The sequence below is a fragment of the Anticarsia gemmatalis genome, chromosome 22, assembly GCF_050436995.1.
Source record: "Anticarsia gemmatalis isolate Benzon Research Colony breed Stoneville strain chromosome 22, ilAntGemm2 primary, whole genome shotgun sequence".
NCBI lineage: Eukaryota > Metazoa > Arthropoda > Insecta > Lepidoptera > Erebidae > Anticarsia > Anticarsia gemmatalis.
In genome coordinates, this window is record NC_134766.1 from 507,446 (window position 1) to 525,732 (window position 18,287).

Here is an 18,287-nt window from a genome sequence, read left to right on the forward strand (position 1 = left end):
AATATTTCTATAACTTCATAAACAAATACTGTAACCGTATTTGTACTAATAACAAAAACCGTAAATCTGAAGTCTTTCCTGGGTCGGATTTAACGATATACTTTCTTATTTGATCTAAACATATCCAGGAACAATACGACCTACCAAATTGTACCAGATGGTACCACGAACCACAAAAATATCACCCAGGACCTTTTGAACTGCAAGAACAATAGTAACATGCATCATTCTGTCATTTCCTGTAATATTAAATAACTAAAACAAATAATATTTCAGTGGACAATGCAGTAATGAGATCACACGGTACAAAGCCGCGTCATACAGCAGAACACATTAATAAATCATATTTATAACTATTAAATAAAGGCTGGCCTTCGCCCGTTTGTTTTGCGAACCTAAATAATGACCGCGATGTTAAATATAACTTACTGATGCAATGTTATGTGGTTGTTTTGTACAGAAATTATTACTTAATAGCTAATTTTTAGTTCCAGTATTCATGCCTTCAATAAGGCATATGCTACTTTAGAATTAAATAAGGTTGTAGCTTATCTATCCTCGTAGTATAGCAACCGGCGCCATTTTTTTATAATTTTTTTTACGTGAAAATGCGTTAAGTATGTATATCCTGTGCCCTGGGTGGAGCCCAGTGTTATGTGGGACTCTCCCGCCAGAAGGACTAGCTATAATGCTAAGATTAACTATAGGCAAATGCAATTGAGGTCCAGTCCATGCGATAAATTAGAGTTAAGGTTTATTTGCAGAAGGAAAATGTTTTGATACTCTACGGTACGTTAATGTTCAATTAACCGAAGTCATTGATTGAGGCGTGTTTAACTGACAGTAACCGGTACCTACGTTCAGTACGAATATCCTCGATTGGCATTTAGCTGTAACGTAGTTTCTCTATTCGTTAGTGTCGAACCATACTGACAGCAAAATTTCAGACACCAAAATCAGCGCGGTGCATACTATCTGCTGCAATACGAAATATTCAGTGCATAACCACCACCAATTACTATTACTTTTAACTGAAATATCTTCTTTACCCCGTTATAAAATTAATGGTATCATGACCCAAATTCTTCGCCATATCAGCAGGACCCGAAGAATGTGAGATTCGTGTTCATACGAACATGCAACAACTCACGTGTGACAATGACGTCACGTCCTGTGAACACGCTCGGGCGGCATTCCTCTATAATAACTGTTGGTTACTATTGTTGACCGGCGACATTTGTATATGTGTAGCAAAGATGCGGAAAATGGGTGGTCAAAATGATGCTGCATGTGGTTATTGTATGGTTGAATTTTTTAAATATGAATCTGCCGCCAGCTTTGAACGTTTTCAGTATTTAAAAGAAAACAGTGGCTAAGAAGCTAGTAACTACTGCATTCCTTTAAAAATTACTTCAATATCATTCTATACCATTCGGAAAATGGTTTCACATCATGAAAATCCAATAAGTAGTTAAGCCGTGAAAACTTCACGCTAGCGTATATTTTCTTTCCCAGTTGGAAAATTACGAGATTTGACTGTACTAAACTTCGAAAAATTAAATGTCGTTAAATTAGTCTTTGGAAAACAGAAGTTTATATGAATTCTCAAATTCGCTGGTTTAGTAGATTACTGTGTTGAAATACCATCATCTTAAGTAAGTCCTGAACATAGCAATAAAAACCTTGACAAAAAGTCTTTTATGTATTATTTAAGACATGCACAGGCAACAGGAAACCCCTTTTAAACTTCCAAACCCGCAAAAAGGTAAATTCTGTACAAAAAGTATGAACAAACACCACAAACAGTATTTGTTTAGGATTAAATAGCTGACCCAGATATAAATATAATTGGGGCTTGGGAGTGCCGCGTAATCTAATCACGCTTATCTACATATTATGTACTGTGTTGTGGAATTCATTGATAAATATAGATAACTTTATATCTTGGTAATGAAAATACACTTTATATTTTACGATTGTAAAGTGCAGCTCTTATGCTTTAAAGATTAAAATAATTTGATGAATAAATTAACTTTTACCAACTGTTCACTCCGATTGTAAAAAAAAGAACCAGGAATCTCATTAGTATCCTTCTTCTAGAATTTTTAAGTCTTCTGCGTCAGTCTTTTTAGTAGTTTTTTGTACTTAGCGGCAAATCAAACTGGGGTCTAGTACCTTGAGCAAAAGACACTAGGTTACACTCTGTATGGGAGTTGTCTTTATTTAAGAAAGAAAACAAACTAATTGCAACAGCTGTTACACCAGTGTCTAACTTTAGACCGTTCTCTATCAAACAATTCTTTCCTTTAACAACAAACAAAAATACTTTTCCAAATAAATCACAAACACTACTAAATATTTTCTTCTATTTATCAATATGCTCTCATTGTACAAGTGTGTGCGATATCTCCCTTCAGTGACCAGATGGCACATTCCTCGCGCACGCGGTAGCCGCAGGGCGCCAGATATAACGCAGGGATGTTGCGTCACGTATTGTGAAATGTAGCCGCGTCCGTTATAACTAATGCCCGTTTTGTTTATACATGTTAATGAATTGTACGCGGCTGTTTTCCCGATCTCTCGGAGATATTTTTTTAATCAGAAGAAATTCGTGTGATTCTTGAGATGTGGTCTTTCTGCTACTGTTTGTTGGGGGTCTTCATTTCTACTGTCTTGAAATCAGTTTTTGACGTTAGAGTCCAAGTTTTCTAGATTTCAGAATGTTCGGACTACTTTTGTCACAGCAGCCCGAACACTCTGTTCTGCCTGCCAGTCTGATGTTTGCTTAACAGCCTCAAAACACAGATTCCTGATGTCGATCTTATCAATTGAAAATTCTTCGAGAAAGCTACCTTACCATTCTACGCTAAAATGAGTCATTGTCTAGTTTCCAAGCGCAATTTCAACGTACAAATCACTAGCTAAGCCTTTCTGAATAAACGCTTGATTACTAACCACATCTCAATTGCAAATCAATTTAAAAATACACAGCACAAACAACTTGGTATTCTTAGCGCAAATACTAGGTCAGTCGTTACCTTCCCAACACCCTTTCTCTAAGCATTTAGCCTTTAGACTATGTGTTCGTGTATTAAATCTTACGACCAGAGCTTTTGGAATTATTATCATGTAACAGTATGTTCGTGTATTAAAGTGCAACGATATTTTGCACAATTCGTTCCACCGTTTATACTTCAAGTGATAGTTACGGTCTGACAGATTGCTGTTATGAAGTAATAGTGTTTTGAAGGAGTTAAAGTTGTAATATTTCTACTATAGCGTGGTGAATTTGGGAAAGTGTTGCGTAGTAATATAATCTTGGTTTTGATAACACAGATTGCGGAAATATGATATCTGTATAAGATTCTAAAAAGCGAATAGGAAATAAGATTTTTGGATAGGACTAATTTCACATTCCATTACTGATTAAAAGCTTTCTTCCTTAGATTTACAATCCCCTCGGTCGATTCTTTCGTCTAGCTATCAATCGGTGGTTACGCCATCTCCTAATAATATTTTATCTAGGTAAATACTCTAAATGTATTGAATACAAGTTGTAATCAAGCAATTATTAAAAGTCATCGAGTTGTACCTAAAATGGGTATAATCACCACCTGTCCGCGTGGAGGCATAAAGACACGGCTCATTTGCGATCTTAACTCGTTGTAATACATACCTTGAGTGTTGAAGATAATTACACTATTAGTATTATCATAATTGTTGTTCGTACACAAGTACGTAAGTTATCAGGAAAATTTGTAGTTTATTTAAGTTTCTGAAGATCGTAGCAAACGGCGTTCTGTGGTGTTTGTCTGCCCTTATGGGAAAAGGCGTAGTTTAATGTATACGTTTGTGTTTCATTTATATTGTTACCAACTTTACAAGTACTTCATCATTCTTTCGTTTACACTAAATTTCAATTTTGTTCCACTCTTAGGCTGGTCTTCCGGGTAAACATTAGTATGTGTATCTATAGGTTTCTCCTCACTGATTGGTTTTAGGAATTAAAAGTTTCTAGATTTGGACCCCAAATTAATCAGTGAAGTTATATATGTGTTCGAATTTCTTGATACGTACGAACTTGAATCAAATATTTGTATTTTCTCGTATCCTTAGTAGGTATGGTATGTTTTGAGGGTTGTATCAAACCAACCCAATATGTATGTAGATTTTTGGCGTTGGGTATGTCTCGTAAATATGATTATTGGCGTATCTATCATAAAAAAAAATCAAGAGAGAAAAGTATAACATGTAATAGAATTATTTTGAATATGAGGATGATATTTATATTGCTAGAAAATCATGCGTTGAAATTGCAATTATAATAAGTTACTTACAGTTAACGTATCAAGTACCTAGTTCAAAGTGCCGGCTGTTGATAACAGCAGGCTGTTGAGTGCCATTATAATACAATCACAGTCATGAATGTATAGACAAATGTACAATGCACATACGAATTCAAAAAGGTCATGAATTTTATTTTTTACCGGGTGCGGGTGGGTTGGGGTCTTTGCATCTCAATAAATGTATTAAACAAACTTTAGGCATGCAGGGTTTCCTCACGATGTTATCCTTCACCGTTACACACATAACTTCGAAAAATCATTGATGTGTTGCCTCGGATTCGAACCTGCGACCACTTGCGTGGGAGGTGCCAACTTAAACCTCTGGGATATTACTGCGGCAATAAAAAATATGCTATTTTAAAAATTGCATCATATTTTCTATAAGTTGTTGCTAATATATTTATGATTTCTACAGGAAACAAACTTCTATGTTTTTATCTTGCTTCCATTCTATTTGTTTTATAGTTATCGTAAGAAGAAGAATAGTTATCGTGAAGGACAAACTAATTAATATGATTTGTTAGGCGTTTCTTATAACAGTTACAGGAATTATGGTCTGAAGAACTGGGATGGTACACTTTGAAACTGATACCGGTTTGTTGGCAGGGCTCGACCCTTATAACTGTTAGAGCAGTAGAATATTGTTATTGAAAAGAAAATATATTGCTGTATGATTGTATTTACCTACTAGAGAAAATTTGTTTTAAAAAGATAGCTGCAGTCATTGTTATTTTGTTGAAACTGTGTGCATGCTTTAAATTGGTTTTATAAATTTATTGAGGGCATGCAAAGACCCTAACCCGCACTTGGCTATCGTGGTGGACTCAAGGCCCAACCCTTCCCTCGGTCGGGTGGAGATCCTTGCCCATCAGTGAGACAGGATCGGGTTAAAAAAATCAAGAAATACTTGTTTATTTGCATGTAAATTTCTTAACTATAATTAAAACAGTCATAACATGCCATTTAACACGTCGCCATAACTTTAACGATTCTCAATACGTAAATCTTTGGAATGTTTTACACTCATTTAGTCTGAATCAGCGTGTTTATGGCCCTACGGGTTTAAAATTATAGCTTTCCGCCGTTAGGTCACCGCCTGAAAGGGAAACCGGTGAAGCGTGAGTTTGCCTTCAGTAAATAGTTTTGTGAACTTTAGATGGTAATATCACTGGCCTTTTAAAATTACATCTTAAACTAATGTTTCGCTTTTATTAATATTAGGTCCCATGTAAAAGGGGGCAAGCTTTTTGTAATTTACCGGGCACGTCACCAAACTCCGTGCTAATATAAAGTAGAAAAGACGAATCACTTTGCCCGACCCAGGAATCGAACCCATGAGGTCTTCATGAACAGCAGACAGATGCATTACCGACCGCACAAAAGAGAGAGTTTATTTTTATTTTTACCACCAAATATCCCCAAACGAAAGAAGCAGAGAGAATTAATTTCAATGCTCTCCCGATTCAAAACATCAATTCCTTAGAATATCAAATGAGCGGGACCCCCAATGTTATGTATGACGTCAGCTATTAAAAATGTGTGCCATTGTCGCGAGTTTTGGCAACACGCTGTTCACAGAAATATCTCGAGATTGTTTGCGCGTGCGCATTGCGTGGGGACTGTTTGTTGATTGTTTTGTTTATTGTGAATTTACTAAGATTTTTCTACACTGTACTTCTTTTATTTCTTAAAAAAAGACAACTCCCGCACTAAGAACTACTCTTATGTCGCTGAAAATTTTATAAACATACAAACATCGGACACAAAGTATAACTAGGCCCGAAACTATTATTTGTGGATCGCACAATTATTTGTTGTTCCTTATGGGAACATGACCTCCCGACGCATTGGTAGCGGCGTGGCGACCTAAACTTCACGAAATTTTTTCTAGTATCCTTATTTCTTCGCCATAAACTAAGCTACATGCAACATATTCTCGATTCTAAATCTAATAAAACGTCCAATCTCCCGTCCTCTAAACATACGGGTATCACAATGGCTCAACTAGACTCACAAAAGACTCAATTGATCGTCCACATAATGGCTACAGTTGCATTCGTCATTCGATGCCATCATCGTTGTCAAGGTTACGCCGATTGTAGTTTTATATCGCTGCCGGACATCTTTCAGTAGATCACTCGTTATAGAATTCTGCGTGGTACCTCAGAAGCCCAGACAAATCACTCAATTGACGACAGATTTTCGAGATAACTGTAGATTTTTCAACACATTGGTCGTGAATTATATTATAATTGCGCTACTAATGAAGATCTTAAGTATAGTGATGCTCAGTATATTCTGTGTATTTTGAGTAAGTAACTAGTAGACTTTCTCAAAATATTACTTTTGTAGTTAACTGGGTGTGATGGTGGGAACGTGAGAAGGCCAGCTTTTATTAATTCCTGATAAGTGTCGGATATGATTTTGAGCTAACATTTTGACGGTTGTTTTCATACATTGATTGTCTCTGTATCTAGCAGATAGTTTACCTGGCACTCATTCATAAACTCTGAAACAGGCCTCTGAAATATTTTAATTCATAACGTGTAGACTTGCAAATAAATATCTAATATATAAAATTCTCGCGTCACAGTTTTCGTTACCGTACTCCTCCGAAACGGCTTGACCGATTCTCAGGAAACTTTGTGAGCATATTGAGTAGGTCTAAGAATCGGCCAACATCTATTTTTCATGCCCCTAAGTGACACTTTTTTTTTAAATTTTTATGGCAAAACAATGTTTGCCCGGTCAGCTAGTAGAGTTATAAAAAAATGCCTTTTTATTATGTTCTTTCACATCTTATAAACATATGTAGTATCACTTACTACTTGAACTTAGTATACGTACTATAATATAAAAATTATTAAAAAAAAGTATTATTATGCCTAAAATCTAGTCAGTCTCGTCATCGTCAGATGGTTGCCGACAGCAGAAATAGATCACATAAATCATATCTTATTACCGTCGATATCTGTTACATAAATCATATAATATGTTACTGAACAGTTATTTTATTGTACTCTCATAAAACCTATATATTTATACATACATATTATTGATGTGTGGGTCCGTCTGTCTGATAGAGCTACGCCGGCGGGAATGATAAGAGTATCTTATCACTTTTTGTACTGAAATATTAATAGCTGTGTTTTTACTTTCACTCTTTAAATGTCCCCTATAAAAGTTGCATTTTAGTTCAGTATTTTACAACAGTTAGTTCTTAATAATAAACTCTTATTTGACGAAGAATTTATTACTGGCTTACACAATGACTTTGGGAGACCGAAAATCATAGAAATCGCCACCTTTGGCTTAAATGGGCGGGGGTGCGATGTCGCTTCCGAAAAGCTACTAGATCGCCGATGTTATAATAAGCTGTTGTGCGTTCTCCCTATCTGCCTATATTCTAGAACTGGTGTAAATAGATTATAATATAGTAACAAGATTATTAACATTACTGTTATCGGCTTTAGGGATAGCTAAGCTTAATGCATTCTGCGAAATGCAACACTATAATCTACATAATACAGACACTGGCGTTGCCATGTTATGAATCTATCATATAATTTATGGATAAGGTGCTTCAAAAGAGAGTATGCATTATGCGAAAGACCGCAACGTGCTCTTTCTAAACTCTCATTAACTTGCAAATCAATATCCACTAGCCGGAGCCTAGGCGTCTTATCTCCAAGGTCCTCGCGCCTCAGACAGCTATCAGCGATGACTCACAGATGCTTGATACGGGATTGTTGACCCCAATTGTACGTTCCCGCTGACGAGCGTATCGGCACTGTGATTAATGGAACTAGGGAAAGCTTTTGACCTGTCTACTCCACTTAGTGACTTACAATGTACCAGAAAAAAGGAATTAAGCATTAAAGTTGGAATGAGAAATCTTTGACATAAAGTTACTATATACGCGTTTTTTAGTAGAGAGGATGTTGTGATTGTTGTGAAGGAATTATTAGCAAATCTGTTCTTGCAGATATTTCGTATTTATCTTTCAAGCAAAGGCCAAAAGATGTTACTTCTAAAACGGAACAAAACCTACTATGGAAAGAGTAAATTATAATAAAATAAAAGCGAAATAAAGAGCGTAAAAATAGCAAGCCATCAAAAACATTCTATAAAAACCTCAAGTCTCGCCGTAAAAAGTGGTGAGATCTATATAATACCAAGTCGATTAATCTATTTAGTCTCTACTTAAAGGACCTTCTGTCTTAAGTTATTATATGTTATTATCATGCCAATTTAATAAAAAATACCTTTAAAACAAATAGACCGACCTGGCCATCGCATGATTTAATTATTAGTATGTATCACACTACACAACACTACGAGAAGTTAATGCTCCTGAAATGTTAATAATGGCGAATTTGTGTTTTCTTGCGATGACCAAGTCGATCTATTTGTTTTAAAGGTATTTTTTTTTAAATTGGCCTGATAATAACATGTAATAACTTAAGACAGAAGGTCCTTTAAGTAGAGACTAAATAGATTAATCGGCTTGGTATTATATAGATCTCACCACTTTTTACGGCGAGACTTGAGGTTTTTATAGAATGTTTTTGATGGCATCTCACTTCTTTTTGTAGAGCGAACATAAGTCCAATTTGTATGGAAAGACGTTTTTTTTTCATAATTCAACATATTTTCCTATGGGAATGTGGTTCAGTTTCATGGGCTACACACCCTTACCCACCCTATACCCCCTCTCGTTATGCCTTATATAGTAGGTACCTATTTACACCTATTTATTTTATTTTCTACAGTAATAATAATTCATTAACTGCAAATGTAACCTTGTAATCTTATACATTTATATGGGATTACAAAGTTATTGTTGCAGTTGGTGTATTTAGAAAACTGGACCGAAATTAGAAAATATTTAAATTTTTCCCATGATTAAGACACTAAACCCTATTTGTATTCTAAATTTTAAGCTTCTAAGTCTGCTAGAAGTACCTTAGACTTTTGATGATCGGTGAGTCAGTGAGTCAGTGAGTCAGTGAATCAGTGAATCAGTGAATCAGTGAATCAGTGAGTGACAAAATTCAAAATTTTAACAAGTTGTCATTCTTAAACTACTGGTTCAAATTGACTGAAATTTTAAATATACCGTGTTTATACAATGACTGATTAGTTGCTGAAAATCCAGGCTTCTTGTTTTATTTACAACGAAATTATAGGGGTGTCAAAAATAGCCCGAATTGCTTCGAGAAAAGGATGTTACGGCCGTGCCGCTTTTTTTTGCTCGACTTGCGGGGGCACTTCCGTGCCCCCAGATATGGCGGTATATTTGTAGAAAACTACACTTCTAATAAATCTGTCTGTTCTAACTCGTATGATAACGCGATTCGCTTCACAAATCCATACGAATCCGTCATAAACCACAATATTTTATCCATGCTTGAGCACAAATCCTTCAGACGGAGTTATTCAGTGTTTGTACAGATAAGTGGTGAATCCCTTCGTGTAAACACAGACGGGTGACGATGCTCCACGTGGCGAGGGATTCTTGAGGGAATTCGACAAATACTCGGACAATACCGCACGTATCTGCTGTGTTTGTGTTAGCTGTACGACGATTGAGCTGTCTGGAATTGTTTCATATCAAAAGAGTGGCTGATTGGTATTCTGTTCTTTTGTGATGTTTGATAAGATGTATGATTGGGTATGAAGTGAAATGAGTTTTTAAGGATTAGCAAGTGTCGTTTATTGGTATCTGTGCATTCCTCAAAGAGAAATAGGTATGTGACTGTGTGCATGTTTTATTATGTTTTAAGTAGAATTAAGCAATTTCTTTCATGCAAGGTCTACATCACATTAACACAACCTGAATCTGTATGAAAATATATTTATGTTGCATTTTAAGTTATTTATAAAACTAGTATAAATAATTACGTACAATCTGATTATTCTACTGATCTTATTATTATAAATACCTACGTATTCATAATATCGTTTAATTGCATCTCAAAGGAAACAAGACATCATTCACACTTAAAACTAATCAATGCTAATGTGTTTCTAATAGTTCGCGCGACCGATCATTGCCGACTCCTGCCGACAACTTCCGACCAATGAGCTCACTATCACGATTACTAATTACTTCATTACTCTTGTTGCAGGTAATACTGAGAGCTGATCATCTGATGACGTCATAGCAGGTATCTGTAGGATATAGTAATTGAGGAGAGGAAATAACATCCTTTAAAAGTCACGAATAAAAGCTCTAAGTGTGGGATAACACGATCTTCCGAGGAGTAAAAAGACGACCATCGATTGACATGGCAATCTCTCTATAGCAAGGATAATAGAATTATTTTGTTTGTAGATAAGGTTTTGATACCCCGTAGTATACTCGTATAACAATCTTAAAAAATGTCCGTTTGAATCTACCAGTTTTCCGGAAAATTAAAAAATTCTATTGATTTGAAGAGTTGCACTCTTAGCAAAATAATTTAAAGGATTAGTTCGGTTCATAATATGAAATACATGGTACCTTATTAAAAAATGCATCTCAATTAATCATGCTTTAGTTCCTAATCTCTATATATATATATAATTCGTCTGTAAGTGTATATGTCACTGAACTTCTCTTAAACGACTGGACCGATTTTGATGAATTTTTTTGTGTGTGCAAGGGGATCTGAGAATGGTTTAGATTATTAAAAAAAGTTTAAAATTTTCTAATTAAAGACGTGTAGACAGGACGACGTCGGTCGGGTCCGCTAGTTCTTTTAAATTACTCTACTATTTGCCATTAAAAAAGAACATACCTCATGCCCTTGGTATCAAATTAAATGATATTAGAACGACCAAACGTTTGACCCACTGTACAAAGTGACGTAATACCGTAATTATTTTTATGGACGTTACGATTGTATATCGTGACTTGTGACCAACTGTCCAGACAGTTATTCCATGAAGCTTTGTGTTAATTAAAAGACCTTGGCACGTTTTAATCTGTATTCCAAAAGTAATTGCTTCGAAGAAACTATCCAATTACGTTGAAGGTACCTGGAGCTAGTTTCAAATAGTTTATTTCCCGATTTGCAAATCAACTGAGAGTTGGATAAGTTTCTATCGATCCTTAATTTCGCAGAAACTTTTAAATTGGACAGCGGATAACTGGAAAACTCCAACGATAAACTCAAATATTGAACTTATTTTGCTGGTCAGATTTGCCGGATTCAAAGAAACTGAAGGAAATAGAGTATGGCAATAAGAAATGCCATTTCTACTTATCTGCTCTGCAATAGTCATATATTAGCAAAACCAATCTGAGATCCATATTCATGCAAACTTATCGACTAGACGTAGTATATGTAACTGCCTATCCACCCCACCATAACAACATTGATTATTATTGTATTTACGAGGTAATTTGTAACTATAACAATCACATAAAGTTAGACGACGTAAAACCACCATGCTCCCCCATTGGTGGGAAGTGCCTCCCCGTCGAGATTGCATGCACACCCTGTTGCGGTGACGGGAGAACATATTACCAAGGAAATTTCACCCTAGAGTTACAAACTTTAGAGGTGATTTTCCCGTGTGTGTGTATGAATGCGTGATAACTCGGTTCTCGGTTCTGTTGCGTTTTATCATGAAGCTTCCCAGTTCACGTATAAATATACAGCATGTTGTTTTTTAACGTTGCGTGGTGTTATGAGATAGTGCTTCTGCATACGCAAGTTTTTAATTAATGCCGCTACGAATGTTTGGCTTTTAACGTTGCTGTATTTTTTTATTAGTTGGAAAGTTGAATGTGGAGTTTTTTGGTTTATTTTTTGTCGGATGCAAATATTACGTTTCGGTCGGTTTTTTTTGCAAATATGCTTTTACCAGTGGTGAGTTACAGAGTAAATACAGTGCGTGTTTTTTTTTATTTCGTTTTATTTTATTCATAGCGAGCTATTACTAGTTAGTCTCTGATATATGTAGAACTGTAGCTATAGTAACCTATTTCTAGTACTCTAGTTTAAAACGGATCAATGTTTGTAGCATGATGAGAGCTTCCATTCAGTCTGGAACAAAATATACAACTAGTTCATTGTATTTGCTGTTAAATTCATGTAGGTACAAGTCTTCATTCTAATTCTGCCTTAATCTAATTGAAAAACCGACAACCAACAATGAGAAAATACTTTTTACGCAAGCTTTACAAAAGCATCACGTAGTTTGAAACAAACAAGTCGCTATAGACGAGCCCGATCGTGCGTAACCGTCGCTCGATTAGACAAACAATCAGCGGGTTCAGTGCGCCGATCTGAAGGGTGTATGTGCTTAGTATGGACTGACTGTCTGCAAGGATGCTGGGAGATAAATAGGCCATTGGATTTGTAGCGTTTAGTGGAATTGTGTCACGAAAGTTTGGAGATCTTTAAGAACGTGTGTGTGGAGTGGAGGGCAGTGATATGAAATGTAAAGACAGAGATGCTGTTTATTACTTTAGGCTGTGTTTGTAGGTTTGAATTGCTAATATAAGCCTGGGGTTTAGAAACAGAGCCGATTTTAGTAAAGCTTGGGTGGTGGGAGTGTTGCTGTAGGTTATAAGGCTGCTGCCAATATCAGCTTAGGTTTTAGGAGATGACATAAATATAAGTTAGAATCTTCCATGTCATTGTGTAGTCTTTAAAGTGGATTGTTTATTAAGGGAAAGTAAGTGCTAACTATTGGCTATTATCCTATGGGCCGCGCCTGTAGAGAGGCGCGCTGATGATAATTTAATGATATCCTGCTCCATTTAAGTATTGTTAAAGTAAAGACAATATTAACAGCTACAAACATTTTTAAATGAATCGTCACTTCCCTCGCAAATAACACCTCAACAATGATGTCATAATCCGTGACGTCACGCTAAGTGACGTAATTTCACATCGAGGGTATTCCGATATTATTATTATCGATGTTTCTTTAAGGGAGAACGAATTTCCGTCTTAGAGGGGGAGAATTATAGAATTTTGTAGGGGAAAGAATAATATTTTGTGTCATCGTGTGCTTCGATGCGATAAAAGGAACCCTCTTTTTACGCAGCAGTGGAAGATAGTCGTGATGTCACGTCGTGACTAATTGCAATTATTCATTATTACGAACAATAGAATTAATTTATACTTTTTGTTTCTCTGTGATTTATGTGAAATGATATCGCGATTGTGCTTCTGTGAATATAGCGGGATTATAATTTTCTTTGTATCTTTTTTAAAATACAACTCTCGCATTAAGAATTGCTCTTGTGTCGCGGGGACTAACAAACATACGGACAACTTTCTTATTTTGAAAAAGAAAATCCTGTGTAAGAAAATTGTCCTGTCAAAAATGGGTATAGTGGTTAGAAAATTGATTAATTTGTATTTTCTAAGTGCAGTCTAAACAATATTCGGTATCGGAGAAAACTTAAAAAGATTTACATATACCGTAATTTAGAATATTCCTTATCTCATCCGAGTATCATGATAATCTTTAAGTTGAAATTGATAGCAGAAGTCTCAGCTTCCGCGTCACCGGCTTCCGACCGCTCTGAAACTTTACCTATTAGAAAAACTTCTCCGTCTCAATTATAAATCATCTTCAGGCCGAGATCTTGAGACACTTTAAAAAAGAGTAACCATTGAGCTTCGATCGGTGCTTCACTTTGATAGAAATTATGAGGTTCCGAGAAAAATGTGATCTCACTATTTTAAAGTCTAGGATAATGAATTCTTGTTTTAGGCATTGTCATGTTTCTACGACACGGCTTATCACTTATTCGATAAAATGTGAATGCTTCATAGTAAGTATACTTAATAGTAGAATTCATTCATTTTATTGTAGCTAATATCTCGCCTGTTCTCTTACAAGAGTAACGCATCATCCAACAAACTGTACTCTGTAACATAGCAGCATTTTCCAGTTCATACGTTCATTCATTATCAGTACACGGAGCGTGTCATTAAATCAAGTACATATTTCTGCTTACACTGAACGAGCGAGCTAGCTCCGACCTACTTACCGAGTGCTAATTGAGTCTTATTCAATTTAGATCTCGCCCTAATGATCACGTCAAAAGGAAGCCGAGAATGTTGTAATGATATACTTAGGAACTTGTGAGTGAGTTGAATGGAAACTGCGATCGAATGTTCTAAGTTTTAGTCGCTTGTTAGGTTTGAGTTCTATATGTTGGGAGAGTTTGAAGACAGTTCGATATGTTCTTGTGTATCATGTAAGGTTGCTCTTGAAGAAGGAGCTATGATCGATTTCAGTACGGTAACTTTTCTTTAACTTATTGTCGTCAGCAAAGAAAGTCTAGACTCCGCAGTTGACAGGATGCCGCTGTATACGATGAAAAGACAATATCATCTCAGTTACATCACATACCTACCACAGTGTTAAAACACTCTTGCTTCCAGAATCTTTTACGGATTGCAAAAAGGCTACAATTTTCCACTACAAAGAATAAATTTACTAAACAAAGCTCTGTATTAGACAACAAAAACCACAACATAAATGACCCACCGTGTTGACAACTGCCCTTAAACATAATTTCTGTAACAAGAGTCTCATATTTTATCGTAGAAATATGTAAGCTCTCCCCCCGGGCGGCAGGAATCGTCTTGTACCCTAATAAATTTGCAAGGTAAACAGGAAACGTCGGTCGCATCTAATTTCGCTCTTCAAGATATTTAGGGGACACTGGCTTCGAAAGGTCGCCTTTGTGGGGTAAATATTACGGGGAATTGCGAGAATGTTTTGTAAAAGACATGATTTTCCTTATCTGGTGGAGTTTGGCAGTTCTTTTTCAAGTTGTGATGTGATTGTTATATTACAGACGATTGTCTTAATGAAAGAGTTTCTTCAGTTCGTACAATGATTGCTCCTCAAAGAATAAAGAATGTTTAAATTTTATTTCCGCCGTGTACAGTTTAAAGTAAGTTTCCGGTGTATGCATTTTACTTCCTTCCTACGCTTCACATAAACAAGAAAGAAAGATATTTATTCCCGTTATTTCGTACAATCCTTCTAACTAGAACTCAAACATACCATATTTGTAGTTTGTATTAGTTCACTAATAAGTTCACTAGGTTGTTTGTAGAAAAACACAGAATTTTTCGGGCTCCGAACTGCGAATTGTTCGCTTGGCACTTGTCCATGTTATCACCATCATTCACGGTGTTTACTCTGTCCCTTAATATACTAAATTGCGACCTTTCCCACCCTACGCACACCACGTTCTATGGCATTTCAGTCTCAATCCCCCTGGAGCTCCAAACCACCCTTATATTTCGGTAATTCAATTTTCTATATTGAAACACTTGGTTGCCTACCCCTACTCCCGACTGACCGGTTTCTTACTTCGTTATCTCTTCGCTAATTCTTACAAATGTTTCCGAAATGATAAGGCTAAAAGTTTATCTTACTCTCGTAAATTAAGATACAATCTGAACAGAACGGAATTGTTTTTTTCTTACAACTGTATCAGACCCTTTTTCCCAATATCGGTTTCAATTAACGTGTTCATTGAATTCCTAATACATCGGGCTTACCAAATCACAGACTGAAAATACATCTAGAGTATGTTGTAATATTACGGTTATAACAGCTTGCGTACATGATATTAGTACTCTGTGCCATGCCCAGTTCGTGCCACAGTCTATCAGCTCCGCAAAATTAAATTGTAGCAATATTGCAGTGGTTACAGTTTGCATGTGTAGTATTTGCATTCTGTGGTTCCTGTTGGTCTGCGTGACCCGGATAGCAACGCCCAGCCAGGTTGTCGACCCGGTGAACTCTCCCGGTGTTTCGCCGAATCCCGGCCATATGTTCAGATGCGATCGATGGTGCATTGTTCCTTACAATTATATTAAACTTTACTAATTTCACAGTTTGTGGAGTCTGTTACACTTGGATGTTTCGTAACTTTGTTTGAAGTTGGTGTTTTCGTAAATTGGACTCGTGTGGATCTTCGCTCTTACGTATATTATACGCAGAAGTTTGTTAAATGCCTGTTACGAAATTCAATTGAAATGGGTTATTAGACAGAAAAGACTGTCTGCTAGGGCCGAAATTGAGGAATGATACGATTTTTGAGAAAATTTATTGGTTCAGATTGCAATCATCTATTGGATGCACAATTCAGCACAATACATTATCATAAATGTGATTCAAATGATGCTGCAGACAAAAAACTATATCATATTCGATGCAAAGTACCCGTTTTCAATAAAGCATGTATTGAGGTAGAGTTTTTTGTCACGATCTTGTCACGCCACCGACTTGAGAAAGGTTGTTATTTTCTTTGTATGAACGCTTTTGTAAGCTCGCGATTTGAATGGTTTTGCTTCAACATTGAAACTACTTCAAATGTCGACAGCTTTTGCTCTGAATTGACATTATTATGGTGATAATCGTGTCCATTCAGAGTATTGCATATGTATTAGACTACTACTACTGTTTTTCGAAAGCCAATCTTTTCTATGGGTGTGTATGAAAATATTTGTGGTCAAATAAAGTGAGAACTACCTCTTGTGTACACTTGTTCAAACTTGGATATTTCGTACAGTACAGCAATCTATAGTTACGCTGCAGAGAGTGCGGAGATTATCTTAAACGAAATAAATAATGACAGAATAATTTCTGAGATTGAAGTCAAACAAGACATACATACACACACACAAAAAAACATGACAAACATTTCATTCTAAATGATAGATCGTATTTTCATAGTCAGACAAATATCAAAAGAAATGTAACGAGGAATTAACATCAGTCTTCTGACACAGATATGACACAGTCTGCCGACATCGTTACATTTTACGAAACATTAACTTTACGAGCTCAACGTAAACTAACATCTGATCAGCTGCCAAGCGTGACACCGTCTCATTACTCCACACATATGACAAATTATGCCAAAATATTGCCAATTTCATTTTATTCTACACTCAAATCTCTGAAACCCTTCTTTTTACAACTACCCTACTATAAAAAGCGTATAAAATATAAACTTTATTAAGAAAAAAGATCTTCTGGAAGACTTTTTATCCACGAGAAGTTTTAACTCGACCCTTGTAAGGTAAAACTTTATTTCTTTATTCCTAAGTTGTTATAAAGTTCTTGTAATAATGGTTTCTGTTGGAAATACTTGTATAAAAGAGTCATCTGAAATTACTATTGCCGGCACGCTGCGTTCTCCTTTCGCATAATAATTCTCATTTCCTAGAGGCTTAATCCTCGCGATTGCAGGCGGAACTTTATTGAAAGATCCTGCTTTAATATCGTCATGCAACGTTGGAAGAATAATTTCATATCGTGCACTGGCGCTCTTTTAATTTAAAATTCTTGCAGAGAGACTGTATAAAAGCCTTAACTATTAAATATCGCCTGTTATATTAAACAATTTAGGTCCAGGGTTGGTACATTCGAAGAATAAATAGAGCACGAGTCTATGGGATATTATTGTTGAAAATTCCAAACATAATTCGAAACCAATATGTATTTTTTCAATCGTATGTATACACCATGGCCCAGAGTACTGAGACTGTCAGTTAAATAAATACAAAATTTTAAAAAAATATTTACATCCATCACAAATTCATAAAATACAAATATGAATATCGTATGTAACAAGTACAACAGGTATATGATAAAGTGGCAGTGAACTCAGTAATTGATTCACAAGTCAGCCGCTGCGCTGGCGCGCTGCCAGGACCCCTACCACGAACACTATCGCATTTAGTTCTCTTTGAAAAACCACACGAGTTCTACACCAACTTTCTGTTGATGCGAAATTTTGCAGCGCTAATACAGTTGGATGGAGTTTTGTGTATCATATCTCAATGGATTCTGCGATGTGAATTCAACTTTTATTATAATAATATTCTGTCTGGATGGTGTTGAAAAATTTACTTTTTGGAGTGCTAGGTAGAAGTTTTCATTTATATGGGATACGATTAA

At 35.9% G+C, this 18,287-nt stretch overlaps 1 protein-coding gene across 6 annotated transcripts in view; it reads left to right on the forward strand.

Annotated features, from left to right (window-relative positions):
• LOC142982492 (protein 4.1 homolog) overlaps positions 1-18,287 on the forward strand; it is a 110,036-nt gene that overhangs the window by 27,845 nt on the left and 63,904 nt on the right. The gene's annotated exons all lie outside the window — the stretch shown is intronic.